General features: G+C 32.0%; 1 protein-coding gene across 4 annotated transcripts in view; it reads right to left on the bottom strand.

Annotated features, from left to right (window-relative positions):
• Window positions 1-24252, bottom strand: part of LOC129973049 (uncharacterized) — a 123301-nt gene that overhangs the window by 22762 nt on the left and 76287 nt on the right. For 2 of the 4 annotated variants that reach the window (XM_056087408.1, XM_056087409.1), the window contains exons 3-4: window positions 15632-15708; window positions 1349-1445 (exon numbers count right to left, since the gene is read on the bottom strand). The gene's annotated coding sequence lies outside the window, so the exon portion shown is untranslated. Of the gene's footprint in view, window positions 1-1348; window positions 1446-2252; window positions 2332-15631; window positions 15709-24252 lie in introns of those variants that run through there. The other 2 variants (XM_056087410.1, XM_056087407.1) reach the window with 1 other exon arrangement.

The following is a 24252-nucleotide window of genomic DNA, read 5'->3' on the forward strand; positions in this document are numbered from 1 at the left end:
GTAGAGATTTTTAGAAAAATGCAACAAGAAATGCGCTTCTTTTGGATATCTATAGGATCTAGATTTGTGTCTTGCTATGGTTAAATATGATTTACTTACCAATAACACAAATGATTCAGACTTATAGACTTATTATGTATTATAAGTACCACAATAAAGTTTACAAAAAAAAAAAAAATACAAATACTAGCTATTGATATGAAATGTTGAATTGAGAAATTAAAAATACAATAGTATCGATGATTTTTTGGTGATTTCTTTTTACATTTGATATGAAATTTTGCATTATGCTGACTTGATCAACTGCACACATTCGAAAACAAATGTGAGTAAAAATATAATATTTGTGTTCATATAATGAAAATAGATATAAAGGAAAATTTTTAAAAAAAGTTTAAACAAATGCTTTAGATATTGTGAAATATCTCCACTGAACTACTGAAGTTTGGAAATCAATGTTAAGAAATATTTGATTTTCTATTTTGTTCTGTTAAGAGTTGAAAACACATTTTCTTAAAAAAGGAGGCCAGAATTCTGTGAATGAGTTTAACGATATTTGCAGACAGTTAAATCTGAAATGCATTACAATATTCACTTTTTCAATTTCAAAACCATTTCGACAATTCAAAAAAAAAAAAAAAAAAAAAAAAGATATTTTATAAAATTTTTAAAAAATAGATAGAGTCGACATTTTAAAGTTTTGCCAAGTAATTAGAAAATTATTAAAAATTAGTAACTATAAAAAAATCAAATTTATTCTTTCATTAAAATTCTTTAAAATAGATAAATACTCAATATTTTAAAGTTTTGCTAAGAAAATTATCATTAATTAGTAATTATTAAAAAATCAAATTAATTCTTTCATTAAAATTTTACAAAATAGATAAATAGTCGATGTTCTAAAATGTTGCTAAGTAATTAGAAAATTGTCAAAAATTTGTAATTATAAAAAAATTAAATTTATTCTTTCATTAAAATTCTTTAAAATAGATAAATACTCAATATTTTAAAGTTTTGCTAAGAAAATTATCAAAAATTAGTAATTATAAAAAAAATCAAATTTATTCTTCCATTGAAATTCTTTAAAATAGACAAATAATCATTATTTTAAAATTTTGCTTAGTATTTAGAAAATTATCAAAATTATTCTTTCATCAAAATTCTTTAAAACAAAAAATAGCATTATTTTAAAGTTTTGTTAAGTGATTAGAAAGTTATCAAGAATTATTAATTATAAAAAAAAATCAAATTTATTCTTTCATTAAAATTCTTTAGAACAATACAAAAAAATCGTTGTTTTAAAGCTATGCTAAGTAATTAGAAAAAATAAACTAGAAGTTATTCATACCTAATAGGCTGAAATATGCAGAATCAAGCTGCTCTTTAGATCAAGCTGCTTTCTAATTCTTCTTGACGTCAGAAGAAAAAGGCTTCTTGCTTGAAAACTGAAACAAAGAAATCCAGTTAATAATATAGAAAATATTCTTTTTTTTTAAACACAAATTATCTTCTAGAGAGTCACTGAATGAAACCTATAAAATAAGTGAGAATACATGGTTTCAAGAATGATTATAATGCCTGCAAATTATAATAGAACTAACTGCGTCGATGCATTCATACCTCCTACGCACTAATGGCCGCCAAAGAGACAGTTCTACTTTCAACAAGTTCCAGAATATCTTAATATATTCACTTTTGAAAAGTTGCTAACTCAATCGATTTTAAAAGTTGGAATAAAGTTTAACTCACCAGATCAATAACACCTTAGGATTTATTTTTTATACTCAACTACTTCCGAATTTAAAATTCTTGAGAAAAGAACAATGTCTGCCTTCTTCATCTTCTGGGACGCGAACCTTCTTCCTTCTTCCTTGGGCGCCATGTCTAAGGGGGCGTTCCATGGGGAGGAGGGGGTAGTGGTACCACTCCAAATGATCTAAAACCTTCTATTTGTCTCTTAAATACTTGAAAAAGTATGTAACTTAGATATTTTAGACAGGAATTAAAAGATAATACCATATAAATACCAATTCAGATATCAAAACCTCAAAGTAACTTAGCGGAAAGTTTGGAGAAGAAAGAAAGATGGATGCCCCAAATGGGAGCATACTGGGAGCCAATTCAAAAGTGCGTAAAATTCGTGAAAAAAAGATTCAAAAACAATCTGTTGAGTGAATCTGTAAGACAAAGCTTTAATTAATAATCATTATTTTAACGAGAAACCGAAAGAAGATGCTGAAAATATCACCTACCAAGAAATATTGAGATACGGATGGCTCCACTAATAAATCTGATGTGATCCGGCTGAGCAGTGGGCAGGATCTGGGAAAGGTACCGGACAACAGGTTGCTTTCCCTGAATTGCGTGGGAAGCTTTTACGTCAGCCGCCGACTGTCAGGAACAAACCGAAACATGACACGTATAGCGAGCTTTGTTGCCTAGCAACCATGGTTGCTGGAGAGCAAGAGATTTTGAGAGCACGTGGCGAAGTCCGGACTCCATTTTTCCGGATGCAGCGAATAATTACATATTGACAAAGATATTGATTTTGTCTGGTTTCGATCATAGACTGATTTTTAGTTATCATAAAAATTCATTAAATTTTATTTTATATGAGTAGCACCAATTGAAATGAAATTAAGAAGAGACTGAACTTAAAACACAAAATACTTGTAAAAATGAATTAAAAATTAAACATTATTGAAATTAAAAAGAAAGATTCGAATATCTCGTTAGAAAAATCGTAGCATAAAAATATATTACTTTTTTAAAAAATTGCTCTTAATTAGATCAACTATCAAATGCACACAAGAAATGCATCTAATAGTGTTGCAATAGACGTGAGTTTATTTAAGAAAACTAAAACAACAAATATAATTATTATAAAATAGACATATTATTAAAAATTATTAAAATTAAATGAGAGAAAAAAATCGAAAAGAAATAAAATAGATATGATTGAAAAATTTTCAAAAAATATTTTAAAGTGATGTTATAAGAATACTATAACAAGCTCCAAAGTTACTAAAGCAAAACGCTAACATTTCGATTGAATTACGAAAAATCTTTTCTCAGGAGTCTGTTCTACCTAAGAAGTAACTATGTACCAAATTTGGTAGCTCTAGGTATAACGGTCTTCAATACAGAAAATTTTAAATAATGTTTGCATTATGCATATCATAGTTTACAGATAGTATCCAACCATATACATTATCATTTTAAAATATTTTGAATACATTAATAAAAATGTATAAATCCTTTTTATTAACTTATTATGTGTTATAGTTTCTTGGTGGTTGAAGATAGCTATTTTCTTCAAATTGATTGGATGAAATATTAATAAACTTTATTCGTTAGCTTTACGTAGCCATTCAAACTTAAAAAAAATATTAAGTGAGATTTTAATAATAATTAATAATTAATAAAGATGAATGTTTATGTGTTAGCGCTGAATAAACCAGAGAGCTTGACCTTATAGTTACCAAATTTATGACATATATACCTGGAAATGTGTAACTCAGCGCGCTTTTTTGAAATTTCAATTAGAATTTTAATTAATTGAAAATTAAGGAGAATTTTGGCGACTTGATTTGATTTGATGCAGTTTATTTGAACAGGAACCACTGATGATTAAACGACACAAAACATATGGTGGAAGTCAAAGTCTCATTTTAAAATCTTATTTAAAAATTGCTCTATATATCAGAACCTATCTTGTACACTTTACTAAAAACCAGTCGCACGGAAAAATGCAGCTTTAGAAAAAGATTTTAACAAAAATAACATAAAATAGTAAAATTCAATCATTTTTAAAAAGGTAGAGCGATGCAAACGAGGAGCTTTATTAAGAATATCTTTTAAAGTGATATTGAAAAAATTAAAGCAACGGATGCATTGTTTATTAAAATTTGATCATTCGACAAAAAGGTGGAGAATCGAAACAGGGCATTGATATACTTTGGATCAGGGGACTTATGTGCTGATGACGCTGAACTGGGCAAATTGTATAATCCACATCTGCCAAATTTAACATAGATGTAATCTGGAAGATAAAAATGTGCACCTTTTAGCGATTTTTTTGAATTTTTGATTAATTGAAAATGAGACGAATTTCGTTTGTTTTTCCATAACTACTCCAAAATATATTATTGCTCAAAAATAATATTTACATAGTTTCAAGTTAAAAAAAACCCCTTTTTAAAGACACAAATTTAATGTCCGTAAAAAATGCCCTTAAAGTTTGGATTTTTTTTGCTTAAGTTTCAGCAATAGATTACATTATTGCCCCGAAATGAAGGCTGTTTTCATTGCTTTATCTAATATTGAATACCGTGATTTTTTTCTGTTGTTGAAAACTGTAAAAGAAGATTTCTGTTTGATGTCTATACTACGAATACAATTAAAACAAAACGAATAATAAAAAAAAATTTGCTTCGAAGCTAGAAGAAAGATGAATGGTAGATTTACGTTTTTAATAGCATTTGGAACTGATTTGTGGAATGACCGAAACATATACAGTGGTAAAAAAAGAATTGGCAATTGCCTTAATTTATTCATATTGACAAATAAATAAAATGTTATGCAATTTTAGCTGTCGTAATTAAATACAAGACATCTAAGATATATAAAAATAGTAAAACTTTTATTTTAATTTGCATTTTCTACGATTTTTTCTTTCAAAATCGAAAATTTGCATATCAAAAAAAATATTGGCAAAGTTTTAGCTGCTATGCAAATTTTGTTACATTGAAGTCACGTGTGTTCGACTGATAAGAAACTCTACCAGTATAAAGTCTGCAAAACTACTCCAAAAGTGTCTATGCATTATTTTGCGATTACTGCAGTAAAATGACTTCGAAATCGAAGGAGTTGGACGTTAGTGTTAAAAACATGATTATTAGCCTCAGAAATGAAGGTTTAACTTATCGTGCTATAGGAGTGCAGTTGAATATAAGTTTATTTACTGTCAGATGTGTTGTAAAAAAGTTCAAGGAAACAGGATCAACGGAAAATAAGATTAGAAGTGGACGACCTCGAATATTTTCTACAAGAGAAAAACGTGTCATTATTATCAAGGTTAAGAAAAGCCCTAAAATAAGTGCACCCCAGATAGCTAGAGATGTTGTTTTCACTACGCAAAAGACTTTCAGCGTACAGACTGTACGGAATGTTTTACACGAGGGACGTTATTATGGAAGGACAGCTAGAAAGAAACCATTTATCTCGCAAATAAATAGGAGAAAGAGGTTAGATTTCGCAAAATCCCACGCTGATTTGTCCGAAGAGTTTTGGAACACAGTTTTTCCGACGAATCAAAGTTTAACATTTTCGGCAGTGATGGACGACGATATGAGTGGAGGAGGCCAAATACTGAATTGGAAGAGCAACATTTAACTGCTACTGTAAAACACGGTGAAGGCAGCGTCTTAGTTTGGGGCTGTATGGCAGCTATTGGAGTTGGCAACCTATATTTTATTTATGGTATTATGAAAGCACGTACATACATTGACATTTTGCGCCATAACTTAAAAATCAGTGCCCAAAATCTTGGCTTGGGAACATCATTCGTTTTTCAACAAGACAATGACCCAACATACAGCGAATCTCACCCGTGAATGGATACTCTACAATGCTCCTCGCCAGTTAAAAACCTACCTCAATCGCCGGACATCAATCCAAATGAAAATTTATGGCACCTACTGGATCTAGAAATCAGGAAACATAAAATTTCAAGTAAAGACGACCTCAAACGTTTACTCTTGCAAGAGTGGCACAAAATTCCCAACAGTACAACAAAGACCTTAGTTTCCTCTATGAGAAATAGATTACAAGCTGTTATAGATGCAGAAGGTATGCATACAAAGTACTAAACATATACTGATTTTGTATTCGCTCATAATTTTGTCAATTTCATAATTTTGCCAATACTTTTTTTATCATGTAAATTTTGGATTTTCTCGTAGATTTTGACTAAAAAAATATTTAAATGAAAATTTCGTTATAATTGTTTGTCTTTTCTCCTTCTGTAATCGCTATGTTAAAATAAAATTTGTAAACATACTTTGTTAGCAAATATGTTCATTTATAGGCAATTGCCAATACATTTTTTTATCCACTGTATAAGATCATTAAAATAACGTGGCTTTAATTTTTATGACAATTTGACGCTTAAAGACTAAGTTATCTGACTAGATTCGGAGGGGAGTTTTCAAGAAAACAAATATTTTAATATTTATGAGAGGTTTTTTTTTTAAAATTAATATAAGGATAAAAGGACGAATAAGAGTGAAATTTGAATATATATGTAGCTTTTGAAGAAGAAAAGTATTTTGATGCAAATTTTAGTATTTATTTACCAAAACCAGGATTGCCCTAGAGAAAAAATTGTTAAAGTTTTTTATAACATTACATGCCGGCGTCCTGGCATAGGGGTAGCGCGTCTTCCCCGTGATCTGGGCGTCCCGGGTTCGAGTCCCGGTTTGGGCATGGTTGTTCTTCTATTGTTCTATCTGTGAGATGTGTGAATGTGCCCTCCTGTAAAAAGGGGTTGTGCAAGCGAATGAATGATGCGTGAGTGGCAAAGTCGTACTCTTGGCCCTAGTTGGCGCTGCTATAAAAAATAAGAGACGTTCCCCCTCAGGCTTAAATCGCTGTCTTCGTAACAGCGGCCTTGTCAGTGGCAAGTGCCATAAGAAACAAACAAACAATAACATTACATGTGTAACATATCTCAGAGTGCAACTAATATCTAAGAATTATATTTAAAAATAAAATTTTTGTTTGTAATATATGACATTATCTATAAAAGTTTAGAATTTTTTTTAACAATATTTGCATTACATAATCCTAAATCCACTTCTAGCGCATTCAACATCTAGTCCGTAGTTTATTACATTCTGCATAACAGTATGAGCATTAGTTATAAATTTCATTAAGATATCTTGAGTATTTTTTGAGATATGACGATACTAGCACAGTAGAACTTTTCTTCAAAAGAATAGAAGAAAAAAACTTATTCTTCAGAAAAAGCATAAAAATTTTTTAAATGCTTATAAATAAGCATCATTTACATGTCAATAATTTTTTGTAACTTGGTTTCTAATAACACAGAGGCAAAATAAAGATATCATTGGGAAAAAAATGCGAATTTTCATCAAAATTTATGATTTTAACCTAGTCGGATACCTTAAGCTGATTTTTTGGTAAAATCTTGAGAATGAAGTTATATATAAGAGATTTAATCTAAAATTTGAATATATATTTGATATACAAGATGTTTTCGGCAATCTAAGTAATCGCTAAAGGTGGATAATTATCAATAAACTATTGGCCATAAAAAGAACACCAAAGGAAGCTGTCTCCAAAAATCTTCTCATATACTCTATAATAAATAAGAATTTGTGTTTTAAACACATATTTCCAAAACAATTGAAACCAAAATTTGACATAGAATTGCTATTGCAAGCACAAAAATCACACATACCAAATTTTATATGTTTGTTTGATATATTATGTTTCTAAGTTATCGCGTTTACATGCTTCTGAAAATACAGACCGACAGACGATCAACCACTTGTTGGATTTGGCTCAAAATTTGATAGGTATTTCAATAGATCTCTACAATATATATTTTAAATATATTGTTATTATGTTAACTTATATTCAAACAACCGGACAGACAAACTTCCTCTTAATAGATTTTGCTCATAATTTGATAGAAATCTGCAAATTGTAAAGACATATAATAAATTTCATCCTTTTAGCTCAAATCGTTTTTAAGTTATCTTTGCCACAGACAGACAGATGCACTGATAGACAGATATTTTCCAAAAATGTGTTCAGAGAAGTCTTAAATGAGAATAGTCGTCAAATTCTCGAGTTCCAATTTTATGAGAATTACATTATTTTCTATATAATCGTATGAGAAAGGTAAAATTAAGAATACATTCCTTTAGATGGCTGTAGATGTCTTCTAAAATCTTCCAGAGTCGAAATATCAGATCTTAATGTGCGATGGGTTGTTTGGAGGAATATCTCGGGGAGCTCAAAGAGAAAGCGCAATATATAGAATTAAAACATTGCGGCTATTCTTTAAGCTCCTCGAGATTCCCTTTCTCCTGGAAACACACTGGAATAAAACTTCTGTACATGGAAGAGGATTTTATTCTAGCTTTCAAGCTATCATTGAGAGAATATGAACGAATTCATTTTATTACTGAATCTTTAGGAAATGAAGAAGTACCTAAGTATCATATAATAATACTAGTTTGTAGAGCCAAGGTTTAACTGAAAATTTGAATCACTAACCGAGGGATTCTGTTCTTTCTTTGCACATGTGCTGTCGTAAGGGTTTATTCACTGTGGTAAGACAAGTTCCTTACTTTCGAAACAGCGATGTGGACCAGTTTCTCTTGAAAATTACATTACCCCATTCACTGAAGCAAAATGAAACTTCTTTCTCGGGTTATATTTAAGTGATTTTGGTTGTTTTAACTCAGAGAAGCCCTTTCTCCTATGGCAATTCCTACTATTTCTTTTCGCTTAGGCAATTACACTAGACCAATACAGATTAGACAACTAAGATGAAGAATGTTTTGGAGCCTTAGTAAATTATTAAAAGACTGGCTACTCCGACCCGCCAGAAGGCACACGGAAACATTGAATGACCGGACCGCCGCAACTGCAACACTGACGGGAACTGTGGTTGGGTCCTAAGGGCCATCACCAACCACGGTGCAATCTTTCCCTAAGGAAATACGTCCCATCATCGATGGGAGGAGCCGGACTCCCATCTTTTCGTATACCCACAGGGGTGGCGAGAACCATCCACCATGCCAGAAGCTTCTCAACTTCAATTACGAGGTGCCCTCCCTCGTGGAACGCCTAAGTAAATTAGGGAGTACATATTCGGAAATCTGAAGATGAAAATTATCTGCGATTGGTTTCAAAATATTTTTAACTCTGCAACCAACCAAAACACACACACGCACACGCACACACACGCACACACACACACACACACACACACACACACACACACACACACACACACACACACACACACACACACACACACATTTTAATTATACGAAACAAAGATTGGTAAATAATAATTCCAGGATTAAAATATAATGTAAAGTAAACATGACATAACATAAATAACATTTGGAAAATAATAACTCCTAGATTAAAACATAATGTAACACAACATAACAGCCATTATTGCAGTCTTTACAAGTAAAGATAAAATGTTATATTGAGGGGCAGAGGCTTAGAGGCTGCAGTGACAAGGGGTTAGTTACCCCGTATAACATTGGCTCTTAAGGAGCAAAATATTGCATATATGTCACTTTTTAGAAAAAAAAATGTGTAGAAAGATCAGAAAAATAAAACCGTGTACATTAGAGCTCGCAATTACAAAATCAATGATTTTGGCTAGATGCAAAAAAATCAAATTATTTGTATTTAAAAATTTATGATCCCTTACTAAAAATTATCGAATTATTAGTAAAGGAAATTATGCAATTAAATCATTAGTAAAGAAAACTATGTAATTTGATCGAAAAAATCAAAACCAATTAGCTATATCCTGAATATAGCTAATCGCCATTAGATTTCAGGCTTCAAAATTGTAGTAGATTTTAATTATGTAATTTGTAGATTTGGCTACCGAAAACCTTCAAGTTTGAAACAGAATATGTTACTGAATAAAGGGGATGAGGAATAAGAGCTGAAACAATGATTTTTCGTATTTAAATAAAAATACATTAATATGGAAAGAAAAATTTAGATACAAAACTCATTAGTATTAAAAATATCTGTAGGTTTAGTTATATTAATGCCCTGCTTCTAAAGCAACACTAGGGATATTTTGGGCTGAATCTCGCAATTTTGATCTTCGGTCAGATGATGAGGACGACAGCTGAGCTGACATCCCCGCCCTAAACTTCCACACCACTCCAGCGGGAGGGCGTTTGGTCAAGACGGATTTAACGTGCATCAGACCCGCTTACACGACGGTTCTTTGAGGGAATCGGGTCTCGAACCTGAAGCCTTCTGGTTCCGAAGCCTTACCACCAAGCCACCGCGGCCGCTGTTAACAAAATTATACAGAGAGAAAAGCACTTATGGGCATTTTTGTTTACCTTGCTTTATTCGAATTTTTCTAGACCTAGTACGAGTATTTACTATAAATTTTAATCAGTTATTACTTTCTATACGACACATATTTAAGATTTTTTTTTGCTTTATATCGGTTGATTTTTGACGAATATTAAATAGTAGTATTAATTAACAAATGTGACAGAAAGTGAGTTTTTAATTAAATTTATACTATTTCTTTCCTGAAAATTCGATTATTATGAAGCTAATTGAAATAGGAAAGAGTATGTTCAGAAATGTTTCGTAATTCATAATTCGAAAATTCATAGAAAATATTTAAGGCAACTTTCGAAGATTTTAGCTATTTTCTGGCGTAGATGAATTTTTTAAAAAACAAATAATGCACATATCTGTCTAAAATTTTACTAATATTTCTGTCTATGTAACCAGCATGTAAAGGGAATTGCAAATATTTCCCTCAAATTTAGAAAAAATATTTTCCTTAATTTGCACTTTTGAAAAATTATTTCTAAGACTAATGAAGCTATCATAAAATTCGGCAACTCATAATAGAGTTCTTTTTAATACTTATAACATACGTATTAAAATTTTTCTGGTCGGATTAATGGACTTTTCTTTAAAGTAAGAAAACTAATGTTTCTTTCCCTTCCTCCGACTATATCTGGCAACATGTACAGCTGCAGAGTGAGATGCTGGATTTTTCTGCTCGGAATAATTGACTTCAATGTCAGGAAACCAATGTTTCTTCCACTTACTTTGCCTACATCTGGTAACATATACCGCTGTATGGTTAGAGGCTGGATTTTTCTGCTCGAATTAATTGACTTTTTTTCAATGTCAGAAAACCAATGTTTCTTCCACTTCGTTTGAATACATCTGATAACATATACGGCTGTATGGTTAGAGGCTGGATTTTATGCTCGAATTAATTGACTTTTCTTGAATGACTGAAAACAAATGTTTCTTCCGCGTCCTCCGACTATATCTGGTAACATGTACAGCTGTATAATAAATTGACTTCAATGTGAGAAAACCAATGTTTCTTCCACTTCGTTTGAGTACATCTGGTAACATATACCGCTGTATGGTTAGAGGCTGGAGTTTTCCGCTCGAATTAATTGACTTTTTTTCAATGTCAGAAAACCAATGTTTCTTAGACTTTCTCCGACTATATCTGATAACATGTACATCTGTTTAGTTAGTACTGGATTTTTCTGCTAGGATTAATTGACTTCAATATCAGAAAACCAATGTTTCTTCCACTTCCTTTGCCTACATCTGGTAACATATACGGCTGTATGGTTAGAGGCTGGATTTTTATGCTCGAATTAATTGACTTTTCTTGAATGACAGAAAACAAATGTTTCTTCCGCGTCCTCCGACTATATCTGGTAACATGTACAGCTGTATAGTTAGATGTTGGATTTTTCTGCTCTAATAAATTGACTTCAATGTGAGAAAACCAATGTTTCTTCCACTTCGTTTGAGTACATCTGGTAACATATACCGCTGTATGGTTAGAGGCTGGAGTTTTCCGCTCGAATTAATTGACTTTTTTTCAATGTCAGAAAACCAATGTTTCTTCCACTTTCTCCGACTATATCTGATAACATGTACATCTGTTTAGTTAGATACTGGATTTTTCTGCTAGGATTAATTGACTTCAATATCAGAAAACCAATGTTTCTTCCACTTCCGTTGCCTACATCTGGTAACATATACGGCTGTATGGTTAGAGGCTGGATTTTTATGCTCGAATTAATTGACTTTTCTTGAATGACAGAAAAAATATGTTTCTTCCACGTCCTCCGACTATATCTGGTAACATGTACAGCTGTATAGTTAGATGTTGGATTTTTCTGCTCTAATAAATTGACTTCAATGTGAAAAAACCAATGTTTCTTCCACTTCGTTTGAGTACATCTGGTAACATATACCGCTGTATGGTTAGAGGCTGGAGTTTTCCGCTCGAATTAATTGACTTTTTTTCAATGTCAGAAAACCAATGTTTCTTCCACTTTCTCCGACTATATCTGATAACATGTACATCTGTTTAGTTAGATACTGGATTTTTCTGCTAGGATTAATTGACTTCAATATCAGAAAACCAATGTTTCTTCCACTTCCTTTGCCTACATCTGATAACATATACGGCTGTATGGTTAGAGGCTGGATTTTTATGCTCGAATTAATTGACTTTTCTTGAATGACAGAAAACAAATGTTTCTTCCGCGTCCTCCGACTATATCTGGTAACATGTACAGCTGTATAGTTAGATGTTGGATTTTTCTGCTCTAATAAATTGACTTCTATGTGAGAAAACCAATGTTTCTTCCACTTCGTTTGAGTACATCTGGTAACATATACCGCTGTATGGTTAGAGGCTGGAGTTTTCCGCTCGAATTAATTGACTTTTTTTCAATGTCAGAAAACCAATGTTTCTTCCACTTTCTCCGACTATATCTGATAACATGTACATCTGTTTAGTTGGATACTGGATTTTTCTGCTAGGATTAATTGACTTCAATATCAGAAAACCAATGTTTCTTCCACTTCCTTTGCCTACATCTGATAACATATACGGCTGTATGGTTAGAGGCTGGATTTTTATGCTCGAATTAATTGACTTTTCTTGAATGATAGAAAACAAATGTTTCTTCCGCGTCCTCCGACTATATCTGGTAACATGTACAGCTGTATAGTTAGATGTTGGATTTTTCTGCTCTAATAAATTGATTTCAATGTGAGAAAACCAATGTTTCTTCCACTTCGTTTGAGTACATCTGGTAACATATACCGCTGTATGGTTAGAGGCTGGATTTTATGCTCGAATTAATTGACGTTTCTTGAATGACTGAAAACAAATGTTTCTTCCACTTCCTTTGCCTACATATGGTAACATATACCGCTGTATGGTTAGAGGCTGGATTTTTATGCTCGAATTAATTGACTTTTCTTCAATGTCAGAAAACAAATGTTTCTTCCACTTCCTTTGCCTACATCTGATAACATATACGGCTGTATGGTTAGAGGCCGGATTTTATGCTCGAATTAATTGACTTTTCTTGAATGACTGAAAACAAATGTTTCTTCCGCGTCCTCCGACTATATCTGGTAACATGTACAGCTGTATAGTTAGATGTTGGATATTTCTGCTCTAATAAATTGACTTCAATGTGAGAAAACAAATGTTTCTTCCACTTCGTTTGAGTACATCTGGTAACATATACCGCTGTATGGTTAGAGGCTGGAGTTTCCCGCTCGAATTAATTGACTTTTATTCAATGTCAGAAAACCAAAGTTTCTTCCACTTTCTCCGACTATATCTGATAACATGTACATCTGTTTAGTTAGATACTTGATTTTTCTGCTAGGATTAATTGACTTCAATATCAGAAAACCAATGTTTCTTCCACTTCCTTTGCCTACATCTGATAACATATACGGCTCTATGGTTAGAGGCTGGATTTTTCTGCTCGAATTAATTGACTTTTCTTCAATGTCAGAAAACAAATGTTTCTTCCACTTCGTTTGAATTCATCTGATAACATATACGGCTGTATGGTTAGAGGCTGGATTTTATGCTCGAATTAATTGACTTTTCTTGAATGACGGAAAACAAATGTTTCTTCCACTTCCTTTGCTACATCTGGTAACATATACCGCTGTATGGTTAGAGGCTGGATTTTTATGCTCGAATTAATTGACTTTTCTTGAATGACTGAAAACAAATGTTTCTTCCGCGTCCTCCGACTATATCTGGTAACATGTACAGCTGTATAGTTAGATGTTGGATTTTTCTGCTCTAATAAATTGTCTTCAATGTGAGAAAACCAATGTTTCTTCCACTTCCTTTGCCTTCATCTGATAACATATACGGCTGTATGGTTAGAGGCTGGATTTTTATGCTCGAATTAATTGACTTTTCTTCGATGTGAGAAAACAAATGTTTCTTCCACTTCCTTTGCCTTCATCTGATAACATATACGGCTGTATGGTTAGAGGCTGGATTTTTATGCTCGAATTAATTGACTTTTCTTCAATGTCAGAAAACAAATGTTTCTTCCACTTCCTTTGCCTTCATTTGATAACATATACGGCTGTATGGTTAGAGGCTGGATTTTTCTGCTCGAAATTATTGACTTTACTTGAATGATAGAAAACCAATGTTTCTTCCACTTCCTTTGCCTTCATCTGATAACATATACGGCTGTATGGTTAGAGGCTGGATTTTTATGCCCGAATTAATTGACTTTTCTTCAATGTCAGAAAACCAATGTTTCTTCCACTTCCTTTGCCTTCATCTGATAACATATACGGCTGTATGGTTAGAGGCTGGATTTTTATGCTCGAATTAATTGACTTTTCTTCAATGTCAGAAAACAAATGTGTCTTCCACTTCCTTTGCCTTCATCTGATAACATATACGGCTGTATGGTTAGAGGCTGGATTTTTATGCCCGAATTAATTGACTTTTCTTCAATGTCAGAAAACCAATGTTTCTTCCACTTCCTTTGCCTTCATCTGATAACATATACGGCTGTATGGTTAGAGGCTGGATTTTTATGCTCGAATTAATTGACTTTTCTTCAATGTCAGAAAACAAATGTTTCTTCCACTTCCTTTGCCTTCATCTGATAACATATACGGCTGTATGGTTAGAGGCTGGATTTTTATGCTCGAATTAATTGACTTTTCTTCAATGTCAGAAAACAAATGTTTCTTCCACTTCCTTTGCCTTCATCTGATAACATATACGGCTGTATGGTTAGAGGCTGGATTTTTCTGCTCGAAATTATTAACTTTACTTGAATGATAGAAAACCAATGTTTCTTTCAGTTTCTTCGACTATATCCAGTAACATGTACAGCTGTATACTTAGATACCATTTTGGATAGCTACCTCAACAACTTAAAGCAATCAGTAATGTTTGCTGATAAAAATTCCATAGAATTTAACATAAAAAAAATGAGGTTTTTTGTTCATCATAGAATTTATTTACGAAATATTGGATATATGTCTAATTAACTGTTACTGATACTTGACTCATGATAATAAAATAATACGCAAGAACTTGAAAAAAATATAATGGAAACGAGCAGTCGTGATCTTCCTGAAATTTTCTCAAATGCTTTCTAATAAAAGAGGCTTTTACCTCCTCCCAATATCAAAACTCCGAACCCTGCACATTAGCGTAAACACCACAATTGCTCAGATTTTTATGTTCAGTGTTCGGCACATGATCACTATTGTTTTGTAGTGCGATGAAGCAAAATGAGTATTTATTCATTCGGACATTCTTTTTCTGACTGATTTAGATCAAAATTTGATGCAGAATTATAATTTAACAAGGACACATGTCATGTTGCATTTATTTAACTAATTGCCTTTTTATCTGCTTTTATCATCGTATTTATATGTCTGCGGAGGTACAGATATGAAGATAATCCTTCTTTACATGATGATGGAAATTTATATCATAACAATTAGTGAACAAAAAAAAACTTACTGAAAACAGGTGTACTGTAAACTTGTTGTTGCTGGCAACTTTTTTCACTACTATTGCGTCATAAGGAACGTAGCTGTCTGAAAAAAAATCAAATGTCACAATTATTATAGCGGGTTTGAACTTGTCATTACGCTGTTTGTTGTGGTTGGAAGAAATGTGCGATTCTTGAATATTTTTTTATAACTAATCTGAGGTTTTTTTGCTAATAAAAGCGATAATGAGGGGAAAAAAGGTTTATTTTTTGTATTTTTGTTATTTTCTGTGCAATTTATATAGAATACCTCAAATAATCTTCCCAAAACCTTGTGAGAAAAATTTACATTATTCTGTAGTTGTTTCACTTCTAATGTAGGACGAAAATGTTTTTTACTATATGTTTATTTTATTTTATTTTATTTTGGAATAGAAACTTAGAAGAGAGGATATTGAAGATTGGCCAGATGGGTCATTTCGTTGCAAATACACTAAATGGAAGGAGTATTCTAAAATCTCATGCAGTAAATGTGGAATTAATTTATGCCTAAATAAGAATAATAATTATTTTTTCTAATTATCATCAGAAATAAAAATGACACGAAGACTAATTTTTTTGTATTTATTTTGTACTGACCTTAACACGCAAATTTGCATGATGTTCGATATTTCCATCATACTGTTTTTAAAACTATTCTATATTATATATTTATACTAAGATTTTTTAAAACATAATTTTCCTTTTAATCTAGAGCATGAATTATATCACCATGACTTATTTCACAAAATAAATAAATAAATAAAATGATGCAAAGAAGAGATAATGAATCCATCGAGGGATTCAGTACAAAATTTGATCCGATTCTAAATTCTCCTTAACCCCCTAGAAGGTATCTCAAAAGGCGGATGAGAAGATTTTTACATAGTAATTGGTTTTCGCCGCCCTGGTGGTTACAGAAATGGCCTTCTACCTTTCCGTGGCTGGTGATGGTTCTTAGAACTCAATTATAGTTCCCTCCAACGCTATTGTGGTGCTCCGGTCCTTCAGATACATTTTAATGTCTTAGGATGAGGTGAAGTAGCCTTTCATGGTTACGATTCTATAGACGTTAATTCTGAGCACTAAATTATATATTTTTAGCTCTTTTCGTTTTGTAGCTATTGTGTTCTCTTGTTCTCTGAAAGCCGGACAGACAGCCTTCCTCATTCGAACAACATCTGCAGAATGGTTTATTCACGTTTTTCAAATTAAAATCCCAGATATGGATGGGAAATTTTTACAGATGGTTCAAAAGATGAAAATAAAGTAGGAGCTGCAATAGTAGTATACTACTATGGGAAAGAATCGATAAAAGTCTTGTGAAATTATCGAACCATGCCACAAGTTTCCGGGCAGAAGTGCAAGCTTTAAAGATGGCCATTGAATATTGTGAAAGGGTGGAGGACGGACAGAAGTGCTCAATTTTTTCAGATTCTCTCTCAGTCCTACAAGCCATACAATCATCTCACAATTGTAATAAGGAAATATGGACGATAAAAGAAAAGATAAAAAGTGTAAAAACTAACAAGTGGATAGAGTTGAATTGGGTTAAGGCCCATATTGGGATATATGGTAATGAAAAGGCGGATCAATATGCAAAGTTGGCGGCACAGAAAGAGGGTGTTGATATGGTTGTCCCCAAATCAAATGGTGTCTTAAAATGGGAATTAAGAGAAGAAATAAAGCTGCAATGGTGTGACAGATGGTATATGTCCAAAAACGGAAGAGTAACTTTCGATTTTATTCCTAATCCAGAAATAAAAATAAGAAGATACCATCCACTGATAATTCAAATTATATCAGGACATGGGAGATTTCCTGCATATTTCCAAAGATTTGGAAGAATGCAGGACAATAAATGCATTTGTGGAGGAATCGGTACTGTTTACCACTATTTAAAGGAATGTATTGAAATCTCGGAGTTAAGAAAAAATCTGAAAATTATAAATAATGACTTAAGTACAGTACTGATGGTACCAGGTAATCTTAAAACTCTGAAGGACATGATGTCAAAAATTGTCAGTTTTTTACCAACTATTTGAGAGTTTGTAGATAAGGAAGAAGGACAGTAATTGACCACTTTGTGGCCAATTACCTCGAGGAGAATGTCAGTTTGACAAATCGATCAATGCAAGGATGGACAATGCTCAAGATAGCAGTCGGCCACAACAAATCCTATCGATACTGCTACGCTCAGTGGTGGCGGGGTGGTCGGCTGTACGCAACAAGACAGCCTTCCTCAGAATGGATTTCTTTTATAATTTAACAGAAATCAGCAAAGTTGATTTATAGACCATTTGCCAAATTCCATTAGTCTAACTCATAGATTTTTTTTTGCGTTCTCTTGTTCAAAGGCAAGCAAAGCAGCAGACATATAGATATAATTCCAAAAATGAGCTGATTGGACTAGAGGACTTCTGAAATTTGGAGACCCATCAAAATCTCAAGTTCGATTCAATTCTATATTATCTTTTCGTATACTTTGTATTCACGAAAGAAAAACTATGGTTTTCGGATTCAGTAAGATCTATAACATGAAAATCATCGAAATTTTTTAATACAATATTTTGCATAAGAGGAAATACAAAGGAAATGAGAATAATTTATAACAAATTCGTTCCTCTAGTTCGATACATTACAGTATAATAAAGTTTTAGGGTTAACTGGTCAGTTTTTTTCATTATTATTATTATTATATTTTTAGTTATGATATCGATAATAGGCATTCAAATAATGCATTTAATATCGCCGCAATACACTTCTGCGTAAAATAATGAAAAGTATTGCTGTAAGACACATTTAAAAATCTTTTTTTTAAATTTATTAAAATTATAAAAACAGTTACAAGGAAATTACACTGAAATTATTGAAATGCCAATTTTAAATTTTTTTTTCAATTGTTTAAAATGTTTTTATGCAATAGCATGATTTGAAATAATTAAGGGAAAACTTTATTTTGATTGATATTCAAATAAAAATCTATTTGGAATTTTGAAATATCGCTTTGAATACTTTTTATCCCATTTGCTATCCAAGAAGTAACAACCTTCCGAATATGATTGGTCTAGTTCAGATGTTCCAAACTCTTTCTGGACTCTCCTTTTTCTACAATGGAAAAAAATTAAAACCCACTCTCTTGCATAATAGCTAATTATGCTAAATTCTAAAATATTATTGTATATTGTATATTATATATGCTTATTTTATGTCCCTTTATCTACTGAGATTCACAAATGTGAAATAAAAATGATCATAAGATGTAGAAAAAAATATTTTTTCATTAAAAAATCAAAAATTAACATAAAATTAATAAAAAAAATGAAGAGATTACTGAGACTGGTTATTTTATCAATAAAAATTTTAAAAAATAAAAGGGATTATTGAGATTGGTTTTTTTAATTAATAAAAAATACAAAAATAAAAGAGAATTGAATCTGATGGTTTTGTCAATAAAGTATAAATAAATAAGAGAGTAATTAAGACTGATGGTTTTATCAACAAAAAATTTAAAAAAATAGATAATTGAGACTGGTGGTTTTATTGATAAAAAATAAAAAAAATAATTAAAAGAGTTAATTGAGAATGGTGATTTTATCAATAAAAAAATAAAAGAAATAATTGAGACTGGCGGTTTTATCAATTTGTTTATATTGGATTTCAGTTTCGTGAAAATTTCACTAGTTTTCAGTCGCATATCGCCAAGTTCAGTAATTTGCAATTTGTTATTTTTCTTAAATAATATATAAATTATTTAACTACATCCAGCGCCAAATACCATGACATTTTTTAAAAAAATTAAACGTTTTTGTACTCTTTCTTAGTTTTTAAGGCAAAGAGCTGGAATTGATTTTTGAAGCCAAACCTTTTTGGTTTACAGGGAATTTTATGTTTAGTTAATCATTAGATAAGAGTTCTGCGAGTTTGCGCTTCTGAATTTAGTGAATTTACTGCATCTACATTTGTAAAAGAATTTAAAATTGAATTCGATGTATTCATCTTCCGAATATCTTGTCAGAGTTCCGCAAAACGAGCATAAAGAGTATCAAATATTGGCAATAATTAAGAAAGTTTTCTTAATTAGCAAAAATTGTTTATAATGAGGAGAAAAGTTTGTATATTCACCATAACCCTGATTTCGTATGAGAAGGAAAATCCTACTCACAAAAAACATTTCAAGGATTTCTTATAATTAATTTTAATTCGTCACTTAGTACATGCAAATTGAGATAAAAAAAATGTGTATCTGTGTGTGTGTGTATTGGAGCTACAAAAGCCAGAAAATTTGACTTATAACTACCAAATTCGTATCTTTAAAAAGCGCAAATTAGAGCATATATATCTTTAAAATGCGCAAATGGGAACATATATATATATCTTTAAAAAGCACAAATTGGAGCAATTTCTTTAAAATTGTAATTAATTAAAAATTATGATGGATTTTGGCGTTTTTCAACGGTAATATCAGTAAGTATAACAGCACATAAATGACTTTTGCATCATCTTAAAACTAAAAGTAAAAAAATAAAAATCTAATAGTAGTGTAAAATATTTTTGAATTTTGGTAATTTTTTTATTTTTTTTATTTATTTATTTGGCCTAATTTTCAATATTATTGGCTTGAAATTCAAACTGCTTTCATTGTTTTATCAAATATTTAATGACGTGATTTTCTTCTATTCTTAAAAGCTAAAGAAAGATTGTTATTGGTACTTGTGTGTGCTGTGGATGTGGTTCTCCCCAAATCTTTCCAACATACTCTGTAATAAAGGTTCTACCCCACTCCTTTCCGTATAAAATTGTGGATCTCAGATAAAGCCGAGAGTGTCCTGCATGGTATAAGTGAACAATAATTACGAAATTTTGATATTTGGCATGAATCTTGGCATATTTTTGGCGATGAATCCCTGGCATTCATCAATAGACACACGGAAATCAAATTCGTGTATTAGGAACTTTCTTACATATCAAATTGATATGTGCCATTGATTGATTGATGTTGACCATTTGATATTGATCGAAAGCAAATCACATATCAAAACTGATATGCTGAAGCCATTTAACTTTCCATCGATAATACTAAACCGTAATATGTCACTTACATCTAAATTCAATTTATTTAATATTTATTTACGCAATGGCAATAAGATAAAAAAAAATCTTAGATAACATGATAAAATGTTCCTCCTTTAATACTGTTAGAAGCTCGGGAGAGTAAATTAAGAAGCATTTTCATTTTCCATTTTCGTATTTGTATTATCTCTTGTAATTTTTTTCTTTAATAATGCGAAACATTAAATCTTTTGTATTAAGTCATTACTTTCAGCTAATGGTTTCATTTATAATTTAATTTCATCTTAATACTTGACATTTTAATCGGTATCGTATTTGACTGCTCCATATAAATCTACATATTCAGGCATGCTATTAGAATAATTTCATAAATAAGTAGACACGCCGCCATTGCTCCTCTTGAGTGCCTGTACGCATCCCATTTGTTTCTAGATTCGCTACTCCCCCCATAAAAGGAAAGTTAAGGCGCCCAACGGGAGCTGCAACGCCCACATTGGGAGCATAAGATCTAGATCGATCGATTGCCCCAAATAGCATTTTACTTATTTTTTTAATGCGCATTTTGCGTCGCGTCATTCAATATATGAAGCAGAAGTATTGGTTTCCTCAAAACTTTCTCGCATATTCTTATAAAGGTGAATGTGTGTTTTAGGCGAGTTTTTTTAACTGAGTGAAACCAAAATTAGACATATAGCTATTATTACAGCCGCAAAATCACATATTAATTTTCATATATTTAAGTCCTTTTGTTTTGAGTTATCGCGGTTAGATGCTTCTGAAAGTACGAAAGAACATTCGACCTCCTCATTGGATTTGGGTTAAAATTTAACTGGTGCCTACACTATAGATGTTTAATCTTTGTATTGAATATTACCTATCTAGCTCCCTTCACTTTTTTAGTTATCGTTTTAACTTATATTTGAACAGTCGAACAGGCAGACTTCCACCGAATAGATTTTGCTCAAAATTCGATAGAACTACTGCATACTGTATTCGATATATATTTCATGTAAAGACAATATACTAAATTTCATACGTCTGGCTCAAAGCGCTTTTGAGTTTTCTGTGTCATAAAGAACACTGTCACTATCTGTCTACACAGACAGAAAGATAGACAGACGTTTTCCAAAAATGCATTTTACGAACTCAGGGAGGCTTAAAACACACAGTTTCGTCAAAACTCGAATTCGATTTTTTTTTTTTTATGATTACCAAACTTTTTTTATATTTTGTATACGAGAAAGTAATGGTATTCACCTGAAAAAAGTAATCATGATTGCATAATAACATCTCAGTAAATAACATAACAGTAGGCATGTAAATATCATATTCAGATCTCTAATTACCACTGCATAAGTGAAGAGACTCGGATCAGGAATGTTTTAGGATTATTTGCTCTCTTGGATGTCTATTTTCTTTTAAAGTTAGAAGCAAATATAGCTGATATGAATAATTTCAGAATCTTCTTGTTTCATCCAGGGATCGAATACTTTAGATGAAGGGATGTTTTGAGAAGCAGAAGAAACAAGCCAATCATACAGTAGACGAATAATTAGATCGTTTCTTCCACTCCTCATAACTCCCTCCTCAGGAACGCTCTTGGAGGAAAATTCCATCGATAGAAGCGGGGGCGGAGCTTGCTTGCTTTGGTACTGTCTGCCGAATGCATAAAATGCCTCTTATCACTGGAGTCTTTTGGAATTATAATATGTAATTAAATCTGAAAAGATTAACACTAAAAGGGCCAGAACTTCGATTACCCTTAAACGTCTGCCGGTGTCGTTTCGACACCGCGATATAAAATATATAAAATAATTGTAATAACTAAATAATTGCAGGACTACTGTTCAGTAGGGTTTAGTTTTAAGACTTTTTAATATTATTTTATGTAATTATCATATATTATGACCCTTTATATCATAAAAAACTGTAACAAAACAGCTCACCAACATCCGATTCATTCTCAAAAACTCTCGCATCAAATTAGTAATTTCATATGGGCTTAGATCTTTTCTACTAGCCATTGTTTCAGGATGTGTGCTCTGCACAAGGTTCGAAAATCGAATGATTTTTTTTTTCATGAACAGATAAGCAAATGCTGTGTAACGAAACACTTAGACACAACAATTTTAGAATAATTGATTCATTTCCGCTGTGAACCCAATAACACTGCATCCAATGTCAGAAAAAAATGTGCTATAGTTCTTCGGGAAGTTTGTTTCACTTAGTGAACTATCGTTTGTTGAACGACAGCCATTTATAATGATAAATTGCCTTCGTGTCAAAATGACAGCAGCCTACGTTCTAGGTATATCTAGTTGTAAAATCTCTCCTCATTAACCTAGGACCACATAACTTTTTTTGTGTAATCACCAGGAAAAATGATTAAAAGACACGAAAAACTTTCAAATTCCCTGCTAAAGCGTGGAAAGGAGAACAAACTAAACAAGCTCCGGTGTCCAATCGACAATGGTGTTTGTCCAATGGTGTTTTAACGCGTTGATTGCCCATTTTCGGATGATAGCAAAAGTTGTTATTCAATAAAAAATTTGATGTTAGTAAAACATGCTTATGTTTAATTTATATCCTGTTTTCAACGAGTGAATCGCCTATTATTCCCACCTATGATCTAATGAGTTATTTTTTTCTCTACTACAATTAAGAGATAGCAAAGGAGTAAGCATCTTATCAGTTAATGGTCCGAATCACACACATGTCCCAGTGTTAACCTGGGACACTTCTGTTAGTTTAGTTTCATGACCCACAACGAATATCTGCGGGGATAAATCAGCACTCCACTTTCTCAAAACATTTTGTACTTCCACTTTAAAGACTTTTAAACATATTTTCGCAGACGCGTGTTTCTTGCAATTATTCCTGTATCGGGCAATGAGGTTTTGTTATTTCTTAACAAGACGCAAAGAAAATTACATTTTTACTTCAGAGTATATATATCGGCTAAATAATATGTAACATATTTTTGGTTGAAGTAGAATGCAGTTTCGAAGCAGTGAAGAGACTTGGTATTTTTAATTTCGTTTTATTCTCTTCCGAATGGCAAGCATGATTATATACAAGAAGGCGCACCGCGACGCAAAAGCAGAAGTAAGAAAGAAGCAAAAAAAGGGCCGAAACAAATGATCACTAATCTTATATAATATGGGATTTCTGCCACGCGCGGATGTTGACCTTGAGAAGCTCAACGGAAGTATCACTTTCATTTGATACGTGGTACTGTTGGCACATTATTTTTACAGAGGAATTAATGAAACCGAAAGTGTAATTGGATCACGAAATAAAAGAATATTTTTAGAATGAAGTTACTATGGGCTAAATTAAGATAAAGTTTTGGAAATTAATTTGGATTAAATTAAGAGTTTAAAATATCATTACACACACACACACACACACACACACACACACACACACACACACACACACACACACACACACACACACACACACACACACACACACACACACACACACACACACACACATATATGTATATGCAGAGAGAGAGAGAGAGACAAAATAA

The sequence above is a fragment of the Argiope bruennichi genome, chromosome 6 (genome assembly GCF_947563725.1).
Source record: "Argiope bruennichi chromosome 6, qqArgBrue1.1, whole genome shotgun sequence".
Taxonomy (NCBI): Eukaryota; Metazoa; Arthropoda; class Arachnida; order Araneae; family Araneidae; genus Argiope; species Argiope bruennichi.